Below are 22060 nucleotides of genomic sequence, written 5' to 3' on the forward strand. Positions count from 1 at the left end.
ATATATATATATATATATATACACACACACACACACACACACACACACACACACACACACACACACACACACACACTTTAGTAAAAAATATATAAAATACCCATTTTAGATCTAGTCATTATACAAAAGATAAATTGACCCAAGAGCATTACAGTTTCCCATTACAACTTAACAGTTAAACGATAAGTTCACCTTTTAGGACAGGTCAGGGTGTAACATATAGCATGTTCCAGCACCCCCTGTGACAGTGGGCGGGGGTTCTTCCTCTCCACAGTCTCAGTCACAGTTTTTCTCATTTTACAAGTTTTAAGACAAAAAAGGGGCATATTTATAAAGTAGAGAATCTGACTTTTACCAAACATTCACTTAACATGAATCTTCCAGGTTCATGTGTTTTAAATTACAGTGAAAGATTAACCACAAATAAATGTTTCGTGAAAGTCACATTCACTGCTTTATACATATGCCCCTATTTTTATTGTAGACAAAAAGTACAAATTTTATATTTATAATCACACAAAAATGTAATTTCTGGTACAGAGCCTGCTGTAGTTCTTTACAATTTAAATTATGCTTTTTACGTGCAATTGTGAATTTTTATTTTTTTGCTATTCCTGATCCAACTCTGGGCATTTTTTTTATCAGGGACATCCCCACCACAAGTATGTTTTCTAATTAAATTAAAAAATAAAATGTTACCTGAATCAAAATGAGTTAAGTAACTAAATTAAAGGCCAAGTTCACTTCTGGAGCATGTTATACTTTACAGCGGTATTTAGAGTGTAACATGCTCCAGTACATCCCACCGATGAGCACCCTTGTAGTCCATTAATACTTCCTCCATCTTTCAAAAAGAAAGCCTGTAAAAATAAAAAGGTATGGGCAAAAAAGCTGGAGGTCTTGTCTGCAGGAGCCTGACATTGCAACTGTGAGCTAGGTACAATGCTTTGTAGGCTCCTGGGGGGGGGGGGGGGGATAACAAATGCACACTTTTTTCTGCAATAATATGTGCTTTTATATTTTTTCCCTTTAATACAGAAAACTTTATATTATATTAATTAACTACTTCCTCCAAGCTATATAAATTAGGGCTGCAACTAACGATTATTTTCATAATTGATTAGTTGGCCGATTAGTATTTCGATTAAGCGATTAATCGGTTAATAACCTTAAAAAAAAAGTGTGGCATATAATTTAGTTAATATGTAAAGTTTTAAAAAAAGGTAATTTATTCTTAAATATCTCTATATGCAGTGGTAAATATAAATAACCAACTATATGGTTAGGGAGCAAAATCTCTAATCCACTCTGAGAATAACAGACAGAAGAGATATACTGTATATACTATTAGAGGAGATATATACTGTACATACTATTAAAGGGTGAATCTGATAAATATTTTCAGACTCAGAGATCAAATGTCTTCCTTCAAAAAAAAATTTCACTTTAAGAACGTTTGTTCGATTTTCTAATCGTTAGTGGGGTCAAGTCGACGTTCATTTTCAACCACAGTGACAAGAAAATTTGGAAATAGAAAACTTCTTGGTCAAAAGAATTTTCAGACAGTGTATGTGGTTTTCGTTCAGAAATAACATTCATTTTAAAAACAGAGTGTTAAAAACAAGTGAAAATTTCAAACAACATTCTTTCATTCAGCAAATGTACAAAGATTTGAATATTCTCGTCTGAAAATTGATCCATGTGACCAGCATAAGGCTCGCTACACACCGAGGCAGTTTTCTTTTGATCAGTTTCTGCAGTGCTTTTTGCTGTGCGTTTTGATTTTTGCGCACGTGATTTTGCGGCGATTTGCGGTTTTTGCATTTTTTTTGGCCAATTTGTTGTTGAGCAGATTAAGAAACACAAATTGCTGCAAAAATGCATTAAATGCTTTTCTGCAGCTTCTCCATTGAAGTATATTAAAACAAAAAAGCACAGTTTTTGCGTAAAAAAAAAAAAAAAACAGGAAGAGCCGTTGTAAACAGGAAGAGCGTCTGACAGATGCGAGTAGAGGAGAGCTGATCGGCTGCTCTCCTGACGGGGGGGGGTCTGTGCTGATTGTTTATCAGCGTAGCCCCCCCTCGGATGCCCGTCCAGGACTACCAGGGATGGCCACCACACTGGACCACTAGGTATGCCACCCTAGACCACCAGGGAAATGCCAATCAGTGCCAATGAAAAATGCCTGCCAGTGCCACCAGTGATGCCTATCAGTGCAATCTATCAGTGCCAGCCATCAGTGCCCATCAATGCCGCCTATCAGTGCCCATCAGTGCCGTCTATCAGTGCCACCCATAAGTACCCATCAGTGCCACATATCACTGCCACCTATCAGTGCTGCCTATCAGTGCCCATTGTCAGTGCCCATCAGTGCCATCTCATTGGTGCCACCTTATCAGTGCTCATCAGTGAAGGAGAAAACGTACTTATTTACAAAATTTTATAACAAAAACAAAGAAAAACTTTTTTTTTTCAAAATGTTCGGTCTTTTTTTTATTCGTTTAGCAAAAAATGAAAACAGCAGAGGTGATCAAATACCACCAAAAGAAAGCTCTATTTGTGAGAACAAAAGTATAAAAGTTAAGTTTGGGTAGAGTGTAGCATGACCGCGCAATTGTCATTTAAATAGTGACAGCACTGAAAGCTGAAAATTGGCCTGGGCAGGAAGGTGCGAAAGTGCCAGTATTGAAGAGGTTAAATGCATGCGTTTAATGCAGAGAGTCAAATGCAACCTCAGAGCGGTCAACCACCATGCACAGGTAAACATGGAATCTACAGACTTGAGAATCGAGTGCACTTCAAATGTAGAAAAAAACAAGCCCACCTACAGTAATTGAGTCCTAAAATAAACTCAAAATAAAAGCTCAACAGTTGCTTCCATTTTAACTTTGACCTATCTGTTTCCAGACCTAATACACTAACAATAGGTCTTCTTTTTAAAGATTTCCCCACACCCCAGAGAAAATTCCACCTAAAAAAGAAAATTCCACCTAAAAAAGGTTATTTGATGCCTAATCTAAATAAGAAAAGTCTTCCTCCAAAGATAATATGGAAATATGGTATGTACAATACTACTACACATGTTTGTTCATTTAGAAAACACATATATATTTTATACATATAGGTTGTATTGCTTGATTATTCATTATATTTAAAAATAACAGTTTACAATTTCTTGTAAATATACAGAAACACACTCCAATAGGTACAATTTTGGAAAACATGTATAGACATTTAATTGGTATATTTAGTGCCTACTGTCAGAAAAATAACATTTGGGGTGTTCAGATATACAAACATTCATCATAGGCACTTTAGAATTCCCTGATGTTACAGTAAGTAATTAAATAAAATAATATTAAGAGACAATGGTCTAAAACATAATAAAATAGCTCTTATCAAACATACAGGAAGGTGCAGTGACCTCCAAAACACTGGATTTTCTAAGAACTAAAGGAATGTTACATTAGGAATAAGTACTTTAAATTAAAAAAAAAATGATTCATAATTTGCTGTGGTTTCCTTAAATACTGGATGTATTTTGCCTATTCTCCATTCTATCACCTAATGTGACGTACTGTGAATTAGATGATCCCACAAGAGGTATTGCCATAGGATTCCAAATAAAGAACGTTAAAAAAAAAAAAAAAAAAAGTAAATCAAATAAATAAAATTACTTACCTATTCGGTGGGATGTTTTTTCCTACAACCTGTACTTCGGCTCTGTCACTGAGTCCTAGCCAAGGAACTGAGATATTATTACGGAAGCTGGAAGTGTTCTGCCAAGCTTAGCATTCATTCCATTTAGAAGAATGCAACTCTATCTGAAGCTCTATTGTACGACTGATGTAATGAGCCTGTAATTACGCTATACAAAATTTATGAATCTATCACTTTGCTTAGGCATGCCTTCAACAAAAAAGGTGGGTACTTACAATTTCACAATTTTCTAGTGATAGTAGAACAAGGACAATACTGGAGTAACAAGGGAATGAAAAGCAAAATAATTGTGAGAAAATGCAATATTTAGAAATGGGGACATGTCAAAAATGTAAGTGCAAATACAAAAAGCTCACCATGAATTCCAGGTGTGTAATCATTAAAAGGATAATTTCATCTTTTGTAACATGGTACACCCAACATGTAATATGTTATAAATACCCCAGCCCTGCACATCCCCCCCCCCCCCCCCCCCGAGTTTTGACAGCTAGTAGGGGATCTTCTTCCCCCGCTGAACTCCAGCTAACACTTTATAAGCAGTTAAAGGAACATGTATTTGTTTTTCTTTTGGAATAAAGATTTTACAAAAATAAATAAAAAATTACAAATGTACGCACTCCTGTCAGTGATAAGTGGTTTATCTCAACCCTCTAACTGCCGCTTTGTTTGGACAGCTTGGTGTATTAACCACTTGCCGACCAGCCGCCGTCATTATCTGAGGCAGGTCGGCACGACCCAGCGAACTGTCGTAGCTGTACGTCGGTCCCTTTAAGCGGCATAGCAGAAGTGGCGATGCCAGGCACGATAGCCAGAACAGGGACGTGTATGTGTGTGTGTGTGTGTGTAAACACACAAATCCCTGTTCTGTGAGGAGAGGAGACAGATCATGAGTTCCTACTAGCTAGGAACAACGATCTGTCATTTCCTCCAGTCACTCCCATCCCCCTACAGTTAGAAAACATACTAGGGAACACAGTTAACCCCTTGAACGCCCCCTAGTGTTAACCCCTTCCCTGCCAGTGACATTTACACAGTAATCAGTGCATTTTTATAGCACGGATCGCTGTATAATTGTCAGTGGTCCCAAAAATGTGTCCGATCTATCCGCCATAATGTCGCAGTCCCGATAAAAAAAAAATCGCGGATCACCGCCATTACTAGTAAAAAAAATAAATAAATAATAATAATAAAAATGCCATAAATCTTTCCCCTATTTTGTAGATGCTATAACTTATGCGCAAACCAATCAATATACGCTTATTGAGATTTTTATTACCAAAAATATGTAGACCAATTCATATCAGCCTAAACTGAGGAAAAAATTAGCTTTTTAAAAAAAAAATTTGAGGAAATTTAATATAGCAAAAAGTACAAAATATTGTGTTTTTTTTTTCAAATTGTCGCTCTTTTTTTGTTTATAGTGCAAAAATTAAAAATCGCAGAGATGATCAAATACCACCAAAAGAAGGCTCTATTTGTGGGAAAAAAAGGACGTCAAATTTTGTTTGGGTACAACATCGCAGGACCGCGCTATTGTCAGTTAAAGTGTCTTATCGCAAAAAGTGGCCTGGTCATTGAGCAGCCAAATCTTCCGTGGTTAAAGGAAGTTGAAAAATAACAGACTTACTGGTCAGATCATCAGGTAAAAATAAAAGAAAAGGCCTTAAAAAAGAAAACTAATGCAGCCACTGTATCTAAGAAATGGTAAGCCGCAACGTATTACTTTTTTGTTATTTGGTTTAATTCCACCTCAACAAGTAGTCATGTACCTTGGACCCCTTGTTAATTTATTATACTGAAAGAATGCTCCCAGAGAACTCCTACTGGATTCTGTACTGCTTGTCCGGAGGGCTTCTGGCTTTTTATTAAGATGAATATGTCTTCTGAACATGGCTTATGTTAAACTAGTAAATTTAAACTGTAGGGGGACAGTTAAATGTATTTATTGATTTATTTATATACCAGGGACGGTGGGCTTATTTGGTAAAAGAAAGGTCTTTGAAGATTAACTTCTTCATGCCTAAGCCTTTTTCTAACACTTGTTGCTTACAAGTTCAAATCCGTATTTTTTGCTAGAAAATTACTTAATAGCCCCAAATATATTATATTTATATATATATATAATTTTAGCGGAGACCCTAACCCTAAAGAATAAAATGGCGATCGTTGCAATATTTTATGTCACACTGTCATGAATAACAAAAAAAAACAGTAAAGTTAGCACAATTTTTTTGTATAATATGAAAGATAATGTTATGCCAAGGAAATAGATGCCTAACATGTCATGATTTAAATTTGCGCACACTGGTGCAATGGCGACAAACTACAGTACTTAAAAATCTCCATAGGCAACACTTTTAACATTTCTACAGGTTATCAGTTTAGACTTACAGGGAAGGGTTTGCACTAGAATTTGCGTTACATTGGTATGAAGGGGTTAATACAAGTGTAAGTATGTATGTAGAGTATGTGAAATGTGGAGCATACAATGTTTAGCACAGTGTACAGAGTGAGGAATTGTGTAGTATAAATAAAGCACAGCAAAGTGGACAGTGGCAACTGAAGTATAGAATATACAGCACAATGTAGAAGTGTGTAGTATAAAATATACAGCGCAGTGTGGAGTGCATAGCGGCACGGCATACACAACTTACAATATGTAGAACTGCAGAGTTTGAACATATAGCGCAGAGCCAAGAAATGTATATAATGTATAGCATTGTACAAGGTATAGCAGTTTATAATACAAAAAATAGTGCAGCGCTAGATTATAAATCAATATTAAATGTCCGTGAATGAACCATAAGTATCATCGGTGGTGCAGAGTGCTTCATGCAAATCACAAGTGCTCTTAAATCCGTGCTCCCCCTCTTGTCAGTCAAACCGCTCACCTTGTTAAAATGACCCCTGAACTAACAGGAAGGTCTAATAAGCATTCACCACTCGAATGGTGGTCAGGGTGATGTCTTGGCTGAAAGGCAGGAACCTCTTCCTTAGTAGGGATCACCACTTATAAAATTAGCACTATGGCCAGTGCTAGGCTTAAAAGCGCATGGTAATTACAGATGACAGTCTAAGATGGCTGCAGGGGCGTCTAAACCAGGATGTAACCAATCCGCACGCGTATCGTCCGGAGGACTTCCTCAGCGGTCACAGACCGCTGAGGAAGTCCTCCGGACGATACGCGTGCGGATTGGTTACATCCTGGTTTAGACGCCCCTGCAGCCATCTTAGACTGTCATCTGTAATTACCATGCGCTTTTAAGCCTAGCACTGGCCATAGTGCTAATTTTATAAGTGGTGATCCCTACTAAGGAAGAGGTTCCTGCCTTTCAGCCAAGACATCACCCTGACCACCATTCGAGTGGTGAATGCTTATTAGACCTTCCTGTTAGTTCAGGGGTCATTTTAACAAGGTGAGCGGTTTGACTGACAAGAGGGGGAGCACGGATTTAAGAGCACTTGTGATTTGCATGAAGCACTCTGCACCACCGATGATACTTATGGTTCATTCACGGACATTTAATATTGATTTATAATCTAGCGCTGCACTATTTTTTGTATTATACCACGTGAAAGGATTTATATATTTGCCTTTAGTGTTCAGCAGCTTTGTTTTATCTGAGGGTTTTTGCGCTGACTGTTTGTCTCTTTGTAAATAGCAGTTTATAAGATATAAAGTATAGCACAGTATACACATAGTGTGACATTAAGGCCTCATTCAGACTTGCGGTTGGGGGGGGGGGGGGGGTGGCAAAAATGCACGGTTGAGCTGTTTCCCTATCCACTAATCATCCCCCCTTAAGCTGGAATTGGCAGAAAACAGAATTTGTACATGCCGCAGCTGTGATGCTTTACTTCGAGTCTGCGGAAAAGATGACCTGACATCCAGCGATTGGTGTGCGGCAAGTTTGCCGAACACTACATATTATTATTATTATTATTTAAGGTACTTATATAGCGCCGTCAATTTACGCAGCGTTTTACATATACATTGTACATTCACATCGGTCCCTACCCACAAGGAGCTTACAATCTAAGGTCCCTAACTCACATTCATATACTAGGGCCAATTTAGACAGAAGCCAATTACCTACCAGCATGTCTTGGAGTGTGGGAGGAAACCGGAGTACCCGGAGGAAACCCACGCAGGCACACGGAGAACATGCAAACTCCAGGCAGGATTCGAACCAGCGACCCTTTTTACTGCTAGGCGAGAGTGCTACCCACTACACCACTGTGCCGCCCCATATTCAAGTCAATGGGGAAGCACCACAAATGCCTCGCAACTGCAAAAAAGGGGCAAAAACAGGTGGTGAGGAGGCATCGTATCACTTCCTCACTGCCTGTCAGTAGCCTCTGAAGCGCGATCTGAACATGGATTGGGCTTCACAGGCAAGGGAGATTTAGACATACGCCTAAATCTACCCTTAAGGACCAGGCCTATTTTTTTATACTTGGTGTTTACAAGTTAAAATCTTTTTTTTTTTGCTATAAAATTACTAAGAACCCCAAAACATTATATATTTTTTTTCAGACACCCTAGAGAATAAAATGGCGGTCATTGCCTTTAAGACCATTGGGCGGAAGTGATGTTTGACGTCGCTTTCCGCCATTCAATGTTATGGAGCCGAGCGGGGGCCACCTTTCCCTCACTCGGCTCCATGTCTCAGAGGAGAAAGGACACGACGGGCCTGGTAAGTGGCGGAAATGATCGGAAAACAGCGGGAGGGGGGGCCTCTCCTGCCCCCGATAAAAGCGAACCCGCCGCGGAGACCATTTTTATCTGAAAGCCAGCCACTCGCTGTTGTTGAAAATACCATAACCCCTCTGCTGCCATAACCCCGGTATTTAACGTATAACTTATAACTACAGCGAGTGGTCCGGAAATGGTTAAAGTGATATTAAAGGCTTTCTTTTTTTTTAAAAAACAAACATGTCATACTCACCTGCTCTTTGCAGTAGTTTTGCACAGAGCAGCCCCAGTCCTCCTTTTCACAGGTCCCTCATCGGCACTCTTGGCTCCTCCTTCCTGCTAATTGCCCCCAGAGCAAGTAGCTTGCAATGGGGGCATCCAAGCAGGCTTGTTCCTGAGCCGTGGCTCTGTGTGTTCATTCACACATAGAGCCCCGGCTCGGCCCCGCCCCCTCTCGATCCTCACTGGTTTACTGGCTGTGATTGACAGCAGGTATGAGGAGGGAGAGTGCCTGGAGAGCCGGGGCTCTCGTGCACATCGCTGGATCTAGATGGGACTCAGGTAAGTATTGGGGGGGCTGCTGCACAGAGGAGGATTTTTAGCTTCATGCATAATTGTAAAAAGAATCACTTTAACCACTTAAGGACTGGAAGGATTTGCCCCCTTAATGACTAGGCCATTTTTTGCGATACGGCACTGTGTCGCTTTACCTGACAATTGCGCAGTCGTGCGACGCTCTACCCAAACAAAATTGACATCTTTTTTTTTCCCACAAATAGAGCTTTCTTTTGGTGGTATTTGATCACCTCTGTGGTTTTTATTTTTTGCGCTATAAACAAACAAGCAAAGAGCGACAATTTTGAAAAAAAAAATTTTTTTTTTACTTTTTGCTATAATACATATCCAAAAAATATATAAAAAACAAAACAAACAAAAAAAAAAAACACATTTATTTATCAATTTAGGCTGATATATATTCTTTTACATATTTTTGGTAAAAAAATAAGTAAAAAAATCGCAATAGGCATATATTAATTGGGTTGTGCAAAAGTTATCGTGTCTACAAACTATGGGATAGATTTAGGGACTTGTATTTTTTTTAAATTGTTTTTACTAGTAATGGCAGCGATCTGCGATTTTTAGCGGGACTGCGACATTACGGGGTTAAGTGTGTTCCCTAGGTTTGTTCTAACTGTAGGGGGGATGGGCTCACTGGGACAAGACATAGATCACTGTTCCCGATCACTGGGAAAAGTAGATCTCTGTCATGTCTCCTGTCAGAACGGGGATCGGCTTGTTTACACTGGCAGATCCCCGTTCTGCCTCTGGACTAGGCAATCACAGGTCGCTGGTGGACATTGTGTCCACCCAATCCACGGGCACCACGCTCCTGCAGCGTGCAGCGAGAGAGCGCTGCCGGCGCCGCACACCCGCCCGCTGCTTCACCTGCACGAGCCACCGTACAGGCGATTCACGCAGGAGAGCAGACCTGCCGCCATATAATGATGGCGGCTGGTCGACAAGTGGTTAAGCAGTGTGAAAAATATTTTTACCATACAGTGTACACAGTAGAGCAGTGTAAAGTAAAATGTACAGTACAGTGGAGGAGTGAGAAATATTAAACATACAGCACTGTGTAAAACATAGTGTTAAACATAGAGCAATGTGCACTATACTGTACAACAGTGTACAAAGTGAAGCAATGTGAAGTATATAAAGTGCAGCATAGTGTAAAGAACAAAGCAGTGTAAAATCTAAAATATACTGTACAACAGCGTACAAAGCAGAGTAGTATGAAATATACAAGGTGTGTCTATAAAGTTTGGTAAATGGTCCGATATCTTAATGGCAACATGGGCAAGGTGCACACGCATGCACATGGCTATTCAGAGACATGTCGAGAAGCGTCACCTAGCATGGAGTGCAAGTGACTGTCAGGGTAAAACCATTGCAGGCAGTCAAACATAGTCAGTGTGAGAGGTAGGGTCACAGTGCAATGGAGCAACGAGTGAACAACATGTTTTGCTACAAATGACGACAGAAAGGCATGAAATGTTGGTGAAAGTGTATGGGACAGAAGATGTGAGCTGAAAACGTGTTTAGAAATGATTCAAACGCTTTCGTGATGGGAAGGAAACAACTGAGAACATGTTTGGTTGGCCGTCGATAAGCAGAACACAGACATGATCGAGCGAGTGCGACAAATGCTGACATGAGATCGGCAACTGACTCTACAACTGATGGCGGGGGAATTGAGCATTAGTAAGGACACAGTGCACATCATCGTCCGCAAAGATTTGGGTAAGCGAAATATCTGTTCCCGGTTTGTGCCGCACAGGCTGACAGACCAACAGAAAGCAAAATGGATGGAAACTTGAGATTTCATTACCATGTGTGACCAGGATCCATCCTTTCTGCGAACCATCGTCACAGAGGATGAGACCTAGTGCTACTAGTTCGGTCCAGAATCCAAGCGGCAATCAATGAAATGGCGTTCACCATCTTCCCTGTAACCCAAAAAGAGTCGCCTGCAAAAGTCCAAGGTCAAGACAATGTCGATCACCTTCTTCGAGAACGATGGCATCATCCATAAAGAATTTGTTCCTGCTTGTCAAACTGCATTCTATGAGGAAGTTTTGAAACAGTTGCTACAACGCATGCGCTGTGTTCGGCCAGGGTTGCACAGGATTGGACGGTGGATGTTGCTGCACGATAAGGCGCTTGTGCACCGTGCGATCCATGTGCACCAATTCTCGGCTCAGCGTGGCGTACCTGTTCTTCATCATCCACCGTACTGCCCTGATCTGGCGCCTGTGAACTTCTTTCTGTTTCACTGTCTGAAGAGCGTCATGAAAGGCGCATGTTTTGCGACATGACAGCAATCCAAGAATATGTCGATTCCTAAAGAGGCCTTTGCTGGCAGTTTCCAGAAGCTTTATGAACGTTGCCAAAAGTGTGTTGTGAAGGATGGTGATTATTTTGAAGGCCAATAAGGGTCGGTTCACACATGGGCAACACGACTTTAGCGCGACTTTGTACCGCGACTTCAACGCGGCTTCAGCGCGACTTCAGCGCGACTTCGGCAAATTACGAGGCGACTTGAAGTCGCCTCCATGACAGGCGACTTCGCCTGTGGCCAATCACCTCTCTGGGAGGGAGGGGGGAGGGAGGGGTTTTCTCTGCAAAGTCGCTTGAGAGATCCGACTTGCAGGCGACTTACATTGAGTTGAATGGGTACAAGTCGCCTACAAGTCGGATAGAAGTAGTACAGGAACCTTTTTTGAAGTCGGAGCGACTTCAGTAGTGTCAGTTAAGACGGTTCAATTCACTACAATTGTAATCTAAATGCAAAGCGACTTGGGGCGACTTGGGGCGACTTGAGGGCGTACAAGTCGGATCCCAAGTCGCCCCAGTGTGAACCGAGCCTAAAGGTAATTTATTTGTATCTTCTGTTTTGTTTGTTTTCTGATAGCACTCACCAAACTTTTCAGACACACCTCGTACATCACTCTGCTTAGTGGAGCAATGTGGAACATTAAACATATAGCATGATGTAAAGATTGGAGCTGTGTGAAGTACAAAACACACGTCAGTATGCAGAGTAGACAACATGTCATCCATTAAAAAAAAAAAAAAAAACTAAATTTAAAGCAGAACTTGACACATAACAATTTAATTTAAAAAATAATGTTCTTTAGCAAGGAACACTTTAATAATTATGCCACCAACATGAGTGCATGCTGTAAACTGCCTCCAGCGTTGCTACTGTTTCTTCTTGCCAGAGACTGTCATTTTGCTGTAGCCCAGAGCCCCTGAGCAGCAGTAAACCTTTAGGCTGTCAGCAAATCAACCTCTAGTGTCTCAGATTTTTTGGCACAATGCCGAAAATGGAGAGCAACTGAGCATGTGCAGAGCAGAGTGAGACAGTGTATTACTGGATTCTAAACAGTATAGACACTTATTTTTTATGTTTTACATAGCTATACCTGCAAAAGGGGCCAGCCTGAAGTGATCAAGCAGGACTTAATTTTCTGACCAAAGTTCTACTTTACATGTGACAATCATCAGTGCCCTGAGAAAAAATGTCCGGGGACATATCTCCAAAACGTAGGATTGCCATTGGATAAAAAGAGCATCTGCCAATTTTGGGTGCGCCAGGTACACTACGTTCAATGATTAGAGGACAGAGAAGGGAAAGAAAGGTCCGGCTCCTCCATGGACTTTTCATTGATGGAAACTATGGTACAACCTCTATAGATTAGGAAAAGGAGTGGAAAGGGCAGGCATAGCCAGCAGTCTTAACCTGTTGCCGACCGCCCCGCGTATATTTACTGCGGGCCGGCGGCCTCCCCGTACAGAATCACGTACCTGTACATGATCCGCGCTCACGGGTAGGGGGCACGCACCCGCCGGCGCTGTGATTCGGTTCAGAACCTATCAATCTTCAGGTCTAGGCCAATGGATTTATGGCCTGGACCTGCTGATCAGTTCTGACAAATCACAGAACCTCCTGTGTCTGCGTTTACATTACTCAGACACAGGAAATTATGCAATCTTCTATCCTGGAGTCCCTTTCGGATCCAGCGTGAGAGAAGATAACATCTACTGTGAGTAAAAGCACTACACTGACACCAGATCACATAGTTAGGCACATTTAACCCCTTGATCGCCCCCCAGTTAACCTTCACTCTCTGTCACAGTGTTATTAGGTACAGTGTACAGATATTTTGCTGATCACTGTACTAGATAGCGTTAGCGGCAGTTAGCGACAAACCCAGATAGCATCAGGGTACCCACCATATATTACCTAAAAAAGTTTTTTAACCCCCGGATCACCCACAGTTAACCCTTTCACAGTGTCATTAATAGTGTACAGATCTTTTTTCTGATCACTGTATTGTCACGGGTGATGCCAGATAGCGTTAGCGTCAGTTAATGTCAATCCCAGACAGCGTCAGATTGCTCACCACATATTCATTATCACATTTAACCCTTTGATTGCCAGTAACACTAACACAGACACACTATACACCTCCATTACTAGTATAGTCTGAACGGATCAAAATCTTTGATCAGATCAGAACTATACTAGCGTCCCCAATAGTATAGTGTTCCCAAAAACGTGTTAGCAGGACCAACCGCCGACACCTGCCAGCACCTGCGTTTACCCCCCCAACAAATGCAGTGTCAGTAGATCACTGTCACGTCTGATACACAGAACACAATACTGCAGTGTCAGGCCTGATCTCTGCTAGCGCTAGCAGGTAAATAGTATTTGTAGCGGTTCAAACAGTCCTTGACAGCCAGGTGTTTTTTTTTTTACCTGTGAGTCACACTAGGTACCTGTAAATTTATTGGCCAAAATGTCAAACAAAAGGTACACTAGTGAAGAGGTCTACAGGATACTGAGCATGACAGATGAGAGCGATAGGGGGTCCTCACTGTCAGAATCGGGCTCAGTATACCAACCTGTAGAGAGCAGCGGCACCCTGGCAGATAGCTCTAACAACGAAAGTAGAGATCCCTGCTAAGGTCAGGCGTATCCGGACACGTTCCCCGGTTGCTGAGATGCTACAATTGTATGAGGGTTCCCGTATGCAGCAGAGAGCCAGTACTAGTGTCGCCCTACCTTTTGCTGAACTGGCGAGCACCAGCAGCCTAGTACATCCTGGTTGTAGACAAACCAGCACTGCCGTAACACTTAGTGACCTGGCGAGTCTCATAAGTGCAGTTCAAGCTGGTGCGGTGGCTAGCACAAGTAGTGTCCCGCAGCCACCAAGAATTCAAACACAGGGCTGTAGAGCCCATAGTGCTGTTCCGCTGCGATCTGATCTGATCTTCCTGATTGGGAGCCCACAAATACTGCAGCGTCCGCACTTCACCCCATTCACTGGCCAACCTGGATTTTAGTTGGAAACAGCAGATTTAACTCCCCTTGGGATTTTTTAGCTTTTTTTATGCAAGATCTGTACAGATCTACTGTGGACCAAAGCAATTTATACGCCAATCAATTTATCACCACAAACCCACATTTGAACCTTGCCAGACAATTTACATGGAAACGTATCACTGTTTCAGAATTTAAGATTTTTCTGAGCCTAGCCCTCAACATGGGCATTATTAAAAAGAATGAGTTGCCACCATATTGGTCCACTGACCCAAGTCATTATATATGCCCGTGTTCTCTGCTGCCATGACCAGGGCTACATACGAGCATATCATGTGGTTTATGCACTTCAATGACAATGAACTCAGTCGTTCCCGGGGTGACCCTGGATATGATCGGCTCCACAAAATTTGGCCCCTCGTAAATCACTTGAACCAGAAATTTGCAGCCTTGAATACGTCCCGCCAAGTTGTCTGCGTGGATGAGTCCCTCATTAAGTTTTCTGGCCACCTTGCTTTCAAACAGTTTCTCCCCAGCAAGCGGGCCAGATATGGAGTCAAAATGTATAAGCTTTGTGAGAGGGCAACAGGCTATATATGAAGTTTCCAGATTTACAAGGGAAAAGACAGCAGCGTGGAGCCCCGTGACTGCCCAGACCACATAGGGAGCAGTGGAAAGATTGTTTGGGACTTGGTATCACCCTTATTCTGGAAGGGGTACCACTTGTACGTGGACAATTATTACACAAGTGTGCCACTTTTTAAACACCTTTTTGAATTTGGAATTTGCGCATCTGGCACCATGCGGCCTAATCGCTGGGGCTCCCCCCAACGGCTTGTAAATTCCCAAATCAGAAGAGGGGGGAGAGCCTGCTTGAGAAATAGAGAATTGCTTGCAGTGAGTTGGATAACAAATGAGATGTTTTCGTCCTGTCTTCCATTCACGCAGATACGACAGTCCAGATTGCAACAGCGACTGCTGTTGTTGAGAAGCTGTCTGCGACTACAACCTTAACATGGGAGGACCAGATGATGGGGTGGGTCTTAGTTGCCCATAATGTCAAACGCTGGTTCAAAAAATTGTCTGTATACTTATTCCAATTGGCCGTGTTCAACGCTTACAGTACGTACTATACAAAGAGATCATCACAGCCCTTTTGTTTACAGAAGGTGCTGTGGCCCAATTTCCCAATCCAGATGCAGCGAGCCGGCTGCATGAGAGGCATTTTCAGGATGTCCTCCCTGGTACCCCTACTCAAAGAGCACCCCAAAAAAGATGCCATGTCTGTAGTAAGCACGGATATAAATGTGACACCCTCTATTTTTGTCCCTCCTGTCCTGGCCAACCTGGTCTCTGCATCCAGGACTGTTTCTGTTGCTAACACACACTAGTGGAGTATTAGTATAGGGTATAACACGGCACAGTCCTAGGGCACACATTCACACAGGGTTTTGAAAGATGTTAGCTAGTCAGAAAACTGGCTATTGCATTTTGAGAGACCCTAGCATGGAACATTTAGTGTTTTTTTACAGTTACAAAAAAAGTAAAAAAGAAAAAAAAAATTAAATATGTAAAAAATAAATAAAAAAGCCAAAAATAGTTGTCGTTTTGTTGAGTTAATGTTCTGTTCTTATGGTTTTACTGTATACTATACTGTAATGTTTTATTGTTACTGTGTTTTAATGTTAACCATTGTTTGCTTCGCAGGTACGCCATTAAGATGCAGCACTGATCTGTTTATTCGGACAGCAACAGGGTTTGCTTTCTGAATGCATAAATCAATGGCGCCGCTGCTGTGTCTCAGCCAATCAGGAGGGAGAATCGCAGATGGCTAAGACACTCGTGGATATCGCTGGACAGAGAAGGACCTCAGGTAAGAATTAGGAGGGTTGCTGCACACAGAAAGCGCATTAAGATAAAAAAAAACTTCTGCCTTTACAACTCCTTTAACCACTTCAGTCAAGATTTTACCCCCTTCCTGACCAGAGCACTTTTTACAATTTGGCACTGCGTCACTTTAACTGACAATTGCACGGTCATGCAAAGCTGTACCCAAATGAATGAAGAAAAAAGTCCGGACAGCCGCACACCAGGAGAATATCATCCAACAAAATATCTTTATTGTAAAATCAGGAACAAATCATGTACAAAGCACCATGGATAGAATGTACAGATAATCAGCTAACACGTTTCACGCTCTGCGGAGCGCTTACTCATAGCTATTTCGTTGGATGATATTCTCCTGGTGTGAAAGAAATTTCGTTGGATGATATTCTCCTGGTGTGCGGCTGTCCGGACTTTTTTCTTCAATCACAACATGGATTAGCATTAGCCAGCACCTGGGGCTTTTCAACTCTGGAGAGCAACATTCAGTTTATACCTCGTTTGGATATAACCTGGTGCGGGGAAAACACTTGTGCTGCAGTTGCATTCCGGATTATTGCTGTACCCAAATGAACTTTGCGTCTTTTTTTTCCCACAAATAGAGCTTTCTTTTGTTGGTTTTTTATCACCTCTGCAGTTTTTATTTTTTGCGCTATAAACAAAAAAAGAGCGACTATTTTAACCACTTGCTTACAGGGCACTTAAACCCCCCTCCTATCCAGACCAATTTTCAGCTTTCGGCGCTGACGCACTTTGAATGACAATTGCGCGGTCATACAACACTGTACCCAAATGAAATTTTTATCATTTTTTCACCACAAATAGAGCTTTCTTTTGGTGGTATTTGATCACCTCTGCGGTTTTTACTTTTTATTAAAAAAATGTAAAAAACTGATTTTTTTAAAAAAAAAAGTTTATTTTTTTATATTTTGTTATAAAAAATTTTAAACGGGTAATTTTTCTCCTTCATTGATGTACGCTGATGAGGCGGCAGTGATGGGCACTGATAGGCGGCAGTGATGGGCACTGATGGGTGGCAGTGATGGGCACTGATGGGTGGCAGTGATGGGCAGCACTGGCAGGTGGCACTGATTGGCACTACAGGTGAGCATTGATAGGTGGCACTTGTGGGCACTGTAAGGTGGCACTGTGGGCACTGTAAGGTGGCACTGTGGGCACTGTAAGGTGGCACTGTGGGCACTATTAGGTGGCACTTTTATTGGGCACTGATGAGGCAGATGTGCCTCTTCCACTTGGGGACCGATGTCCCTCACATCCGATCCGGTGATCGGCTTTTTTTTCTACTCGCGCTGTCAGCGTGAGTAAAAATAAAAAACGATTACCGATCTTTTGTTTACATCATGTGATCAGCTGTCATTGGCTGACAGCTGATCACATGGTAAGGGGCCGGGACCGGCCCCTTACACAGATCGGTGATCAGCCGAGTCTCAGTGACTCGGTGATCACAACGCGCCCGGCGCGCGCCCTGCAGGGAGCGTGCACAGGGGAGGACGTCATATGACGGCCTCCCGGGAATGTAGGTCCGCGCTGTAGCCGTCATTCGGCTATAGCGCGGATGCCAGGTAGTTAGAAGAAAACAACAATATTTTTTACTTTTTGCTATAATAAATATCCCAAAAAATGTTTTTAAAAAAAAACATTTCTTCATGAGTTTTGGCCAATATATATTTTACATATTTTTTGTAAAAAAAAAAAAAAAAATCTCAATAAGCCTATATTGATTGGTTTCCGCAAAAGTTATAGCGTCTGCGAAATATGGGAAAGATTTATGGCATTTTTTTGGCATTTTTATTATTATTTTTTTACTAGTAATAGCGGCGATCTGCGATTTTTAGCAGTACTGCGACATTGCGGCGGACAGTTTGGACACTTTTGACACATTTTTGGGACTATTGAAATTTATACAGCGATCGGTGCAATAAAAATGAACTGATTACTGTGTAAATGTTACTGGTAGGGAAGGAGTTAACACTAGGGGGTGATCAAGGGGTTAAATGTGTGTTCCCTCAGTGTGTTCTAACTGTATGGGGATTGGAATGATGGGGGGAGGAGACCTATCGTTGTTTCTACTTAGTAAGAACAAACGATAGGTCTCCTCTCCCCTGATAGAACAGGGATTTATGTGTTTACACACACAAATCCCCGCGCTGGCTCTCGTGCACGCGATCGCGCCTGCCGGTCACACGCATCGCGTCCCCCGCCGTGCAGCAGGCACGCGCACCCTCTGGCGGCTCTTAAAAGGGACGACGTACCCGTACGGGGTTTTGTGCAGCTGTGCTATTTTGCCGCAGTATATCTGCGTGAGGCGGCCGGCAAGCGGTTAAAAAAAAGTGCGTATATGCCGAAGCATGGGGGTTGGGTTGGTCAGAGGGCGGATCGCCCCTATGCTTTGGCATATATTTTTTACTCTTTTTTTGGCACAGATTGCAATAAAAAAAAAAAAGTTGCTGTTTTATCGAGTCAATGTTTTATTGTTAACCGTTGTTTGCTTTGCAGGAACGCCATTCAGCTGCAGCACTGATCTGTTTATTCTGACAGCAACAGGGTTTGCTTTCAGAATACATAAATCAGTGACATGCCTTCCCCTAGCAAAAGCACCTCCCACAGTTTAGTAAAACACTGGCTAGGCACACAGTTAACCCTTTGATCGCCTGATGTTAACCCCTTCCAGCCAGTGTCGTTAGTACAGTGACCGTGCATAGTATTATCACTGATCACTGTATTAGTGTCTCTGGTCCCCAAAAAGTGTCAGTTAGTGTGCGACTGTCCACCGCAATGTCGCAGTCCAGCTATAAGTCGCCATTATTAGTAAAAAAAATTTAAATAAATAAATATATCCCATATTTTGTAGACGCTATAACTTTTGCGCAAACCAATCAATATACGCTTATTAGGATTTTTTTTAACCAAAAGCATGTAGCAGAATACATATCGACCTAAATTGATGAAGAAATTATATTTTACATTTTTTTATTGGAGGTGTTTTATAGCAGAATGTAAAAAAAATACTCTCTTTTTTTTGGAGAACTTGTTGTAAATGATCCTGAAGTTCCTATAGGGGGGTCACAATGTCTGCAACCTCCTTAGAAGGCTCTTGGCCTGTATGGAGGGCACTGCTCTGCCCCCTGCACACCTGGCACACACTGCCCTCCTCCTGAAGTTACTGTGAGGACTTCTCCTCAGCACTTTCCTCCATTCATATCAATGAGGGAGCGCTGCCTCAGCCCTACTAATCAAAAACCAATCACAGCGCTCAATCAGAGCTCGATTAAGACCACCAATAGAAGTAACTAATAGGAACCGGGTGGAAGGAGCGGACCTACCTCCTCTGTGACGGTGCTCCGTACACCCCGCGGCTCCGGTGTTTTCCTTCTTCGGGCTTCCAATCCGAAGGACGTTACGTTGAATCTCAGCACATACAAAGCCCGCCCATTCACTCCGTGGCGGCATAGACAAGCTGAGGCTGTCTCCTAGCAACCGTACAGTCTTCCCCGGACTATACCAAATCCATTTCGTGGGGGGAACCTGAATTCCTGCTTCATAAAAATAGTTCATTCGAAAAGGGAATCCCTGCTACACACAGGTTTAGGATGACAGTGGAGTGTGTAGTAAATGCTGAGTATTGGGGGTTATGGAACCTCAGCAAAAGGAAAGCTGTGCAAAACAACAAATGTACAGGCTTTACTGTAGAAGAACAAAGTGGATGTAAACCCTCATATATAACCAGTGAAGTGAACAGCCTCAGATGAAACACAGAGATCAAACAAATCTCCCTACATAAGCTTTACATGTATATTATATTGTAAAGCACTGCGTAAACTGTTGGCACTATATAAATCCTGTATAATAATATCTTCAGCTTTATATACTGTTCAGAAAGACTTTTCTCATCCGGATTCACCTGTGGGTGTGGATTCTTGCCATACACTGCGAGACAGCTGATTGGAGGAAACTCACCCCCCCCCCTCCACATAGGCCGAGCCTTGCAGAGCTGTGCTGTGAATAGACCAGCTCTCTTCTTATCTATTTATAGCACCCACCCTGACACAAATTTCAGGCTGATTTTATCACAGTTGTCAGATAACTTGTCAGAAGTAATCATGCTGATAACAGAAGAATGGAGCAGGAGAAAGCCACTGGACTTTGGGCTTTGAAGAGAGATAAGTAAACACTACAGATATATGTGCCCTGCTCAAATTTCATGAATCGGGTTTACATCCACTTTAAGTCTTAACCACTTCAATACCAGGCACTTATACACCTTCCTGCCCAGACCAATTTTCAGCTTTCAGTGCTGTCGCAGTTTGAATGACAATTGCGCAGTCATACAACACTGTACCCAAACTAAATTTTTATCATTTTGTTCCCACAAATAGAGCTTTCTTTTGGTGGTATTTGATCACCTCTGCTTATTTGCTAAACAAATAAAAAAAGACCAAAAATTTTGAAAAAAATAAAAGTTTTTCTTTTGTTTCTGTTATAAAATTTTCTAAATAGGTTTTCTCTTTCACTGATGGGCACTGATAAGGTGGCACTGACAGGCACTGATATGCAGCACTGATGGGCATTGATAGGCGGCACTGATGGGCACTCATGGGTGGCACTGATGGGCACAGAAAGGCTGAAAAGATGGGTTTTTATGGGTGGCACTGATAGACAGCACTGATAGGCGGCGCTGATGGGTACTGATAGGCGGCACTGCTGGGCACTGATAGGTGGCACTGATGGGCATTGATACGTGGCACTGATGGGCACTGATACTGATATAAGGCACTGATAGGCATCCCTGGTGGCACTGGCAGTGGTAGGCATTGTGAGTGGGCACTGATTGGCAGCTGCCTTGGCATTGATTGGCAGCTGCCTGGGCACAGATTAGTATTTCCCTGGGGGTCTAGGGGGGGCATACCTGGTGGTCCAGTGTGGATGGCCATCCTGGTGGTCCTGGGCGGGATCCGAGGGGCGGCTGTGCTGATAAACAATCAGCACAGACCCCCCCTGTCAAGAGAGCAGCCAATCGGCTCTCCTCTACTCGCGTCCGTCAGACGCGAGTGAGGAAAAGCCGATCACTGGCTCTTCCTATTTACATCGTGATCAGCCGTGATTGGACAAGGCTGATCACGTGGTAAAGAGTCTCCATCAGAGACTCTTTACCTAGATCGGAGTTGCGGTGTGTCAGACTGACACACCGCAACAACGATCGCTGCAATGTGCACCCCTGGGGGCGTGCAGCGGCTTAATATCCTGAGGACGTCATATGACGCCCAGTCAGGATATTGAAACCACTTTGCCGCCGTCATTCTGCTATAGGGCGGGCGGCAAGTGGTTAAATATATTGCTTAACCACTTAAGGACCGGAAGATTTTCCCCCTTAATGGCCAGGCCATTTTTTGCGATACAGCACTGCGTCGCTTTAACTGACAATTGCGCGGTCGTGCGACACTGTACCCAAACAAAGTTTATGTCCTTTTTTTCCCACAAATAGAGCTTTCTTTTGGTGGTATTTGATCACCTGTACGGTTTTTATCTTTTGCGCTATAAGCAAAAAAGACCGACAATTTTGGGCGGAGCATCTAGCGTCTTTGCGTCACTTCCGGTTCGGGCCGTGGAACGCAAATTGTCCCGGCCTCATGATATACAAAGCTGTTACACTTTGATACAATGTGAGTACGTTTTTTTTATATATTTTACAATAAATCTGAATCGTAAACGTTATCACACTATGGAGATGTCTCTTTTCAATATGTGGGTGATGCGGAGGGAGATATAAAGGAGAAAGTCAGACCCCGCAAGCACGGAAAGATCTAACTGATATTGCATACACAGACCTGCTGATTGCTGCACAGTGGCACATA

At 42.4% G+C, this 22060-nt stretch overlaps 1 protein-coding gene across 1 annotated transcript in view; it reads right to left on the minus strand.

Moving 5' to 3' along the window:
- Positions 1-19670, minus strand: part of WDPCP (WD repeat containing planar cell polarity effector) — a 684160-nt gene extending 664490 nt beyond the window's left edge. The window contains exon 1 of the mRNA XM_073628184.1: positions 19532-19670. The gene's annotated coding sequence lies outside the window, so the exon portion shown is untranslated. The remainder of the gene's footprint in view (positions 1-19531) is intronic.
- Positions 19671-22060: the final 2390 nt, after the last annotated feature.

This window comes from Aquarana catesbeiana, linkage group LG04 (assembly GCF_042186555.1).
Source record: "Aquarana catesbeiana isolate 2022-GZ linkage group LG04, ASM4218655v1, whole genome shotgun sequence".
Lineage (NCBI taxonomy): Eukaryota > Metazoa > Chordata > Amphibia > Anura > Ranidae > Aquarana > Aquarana catesbeiana.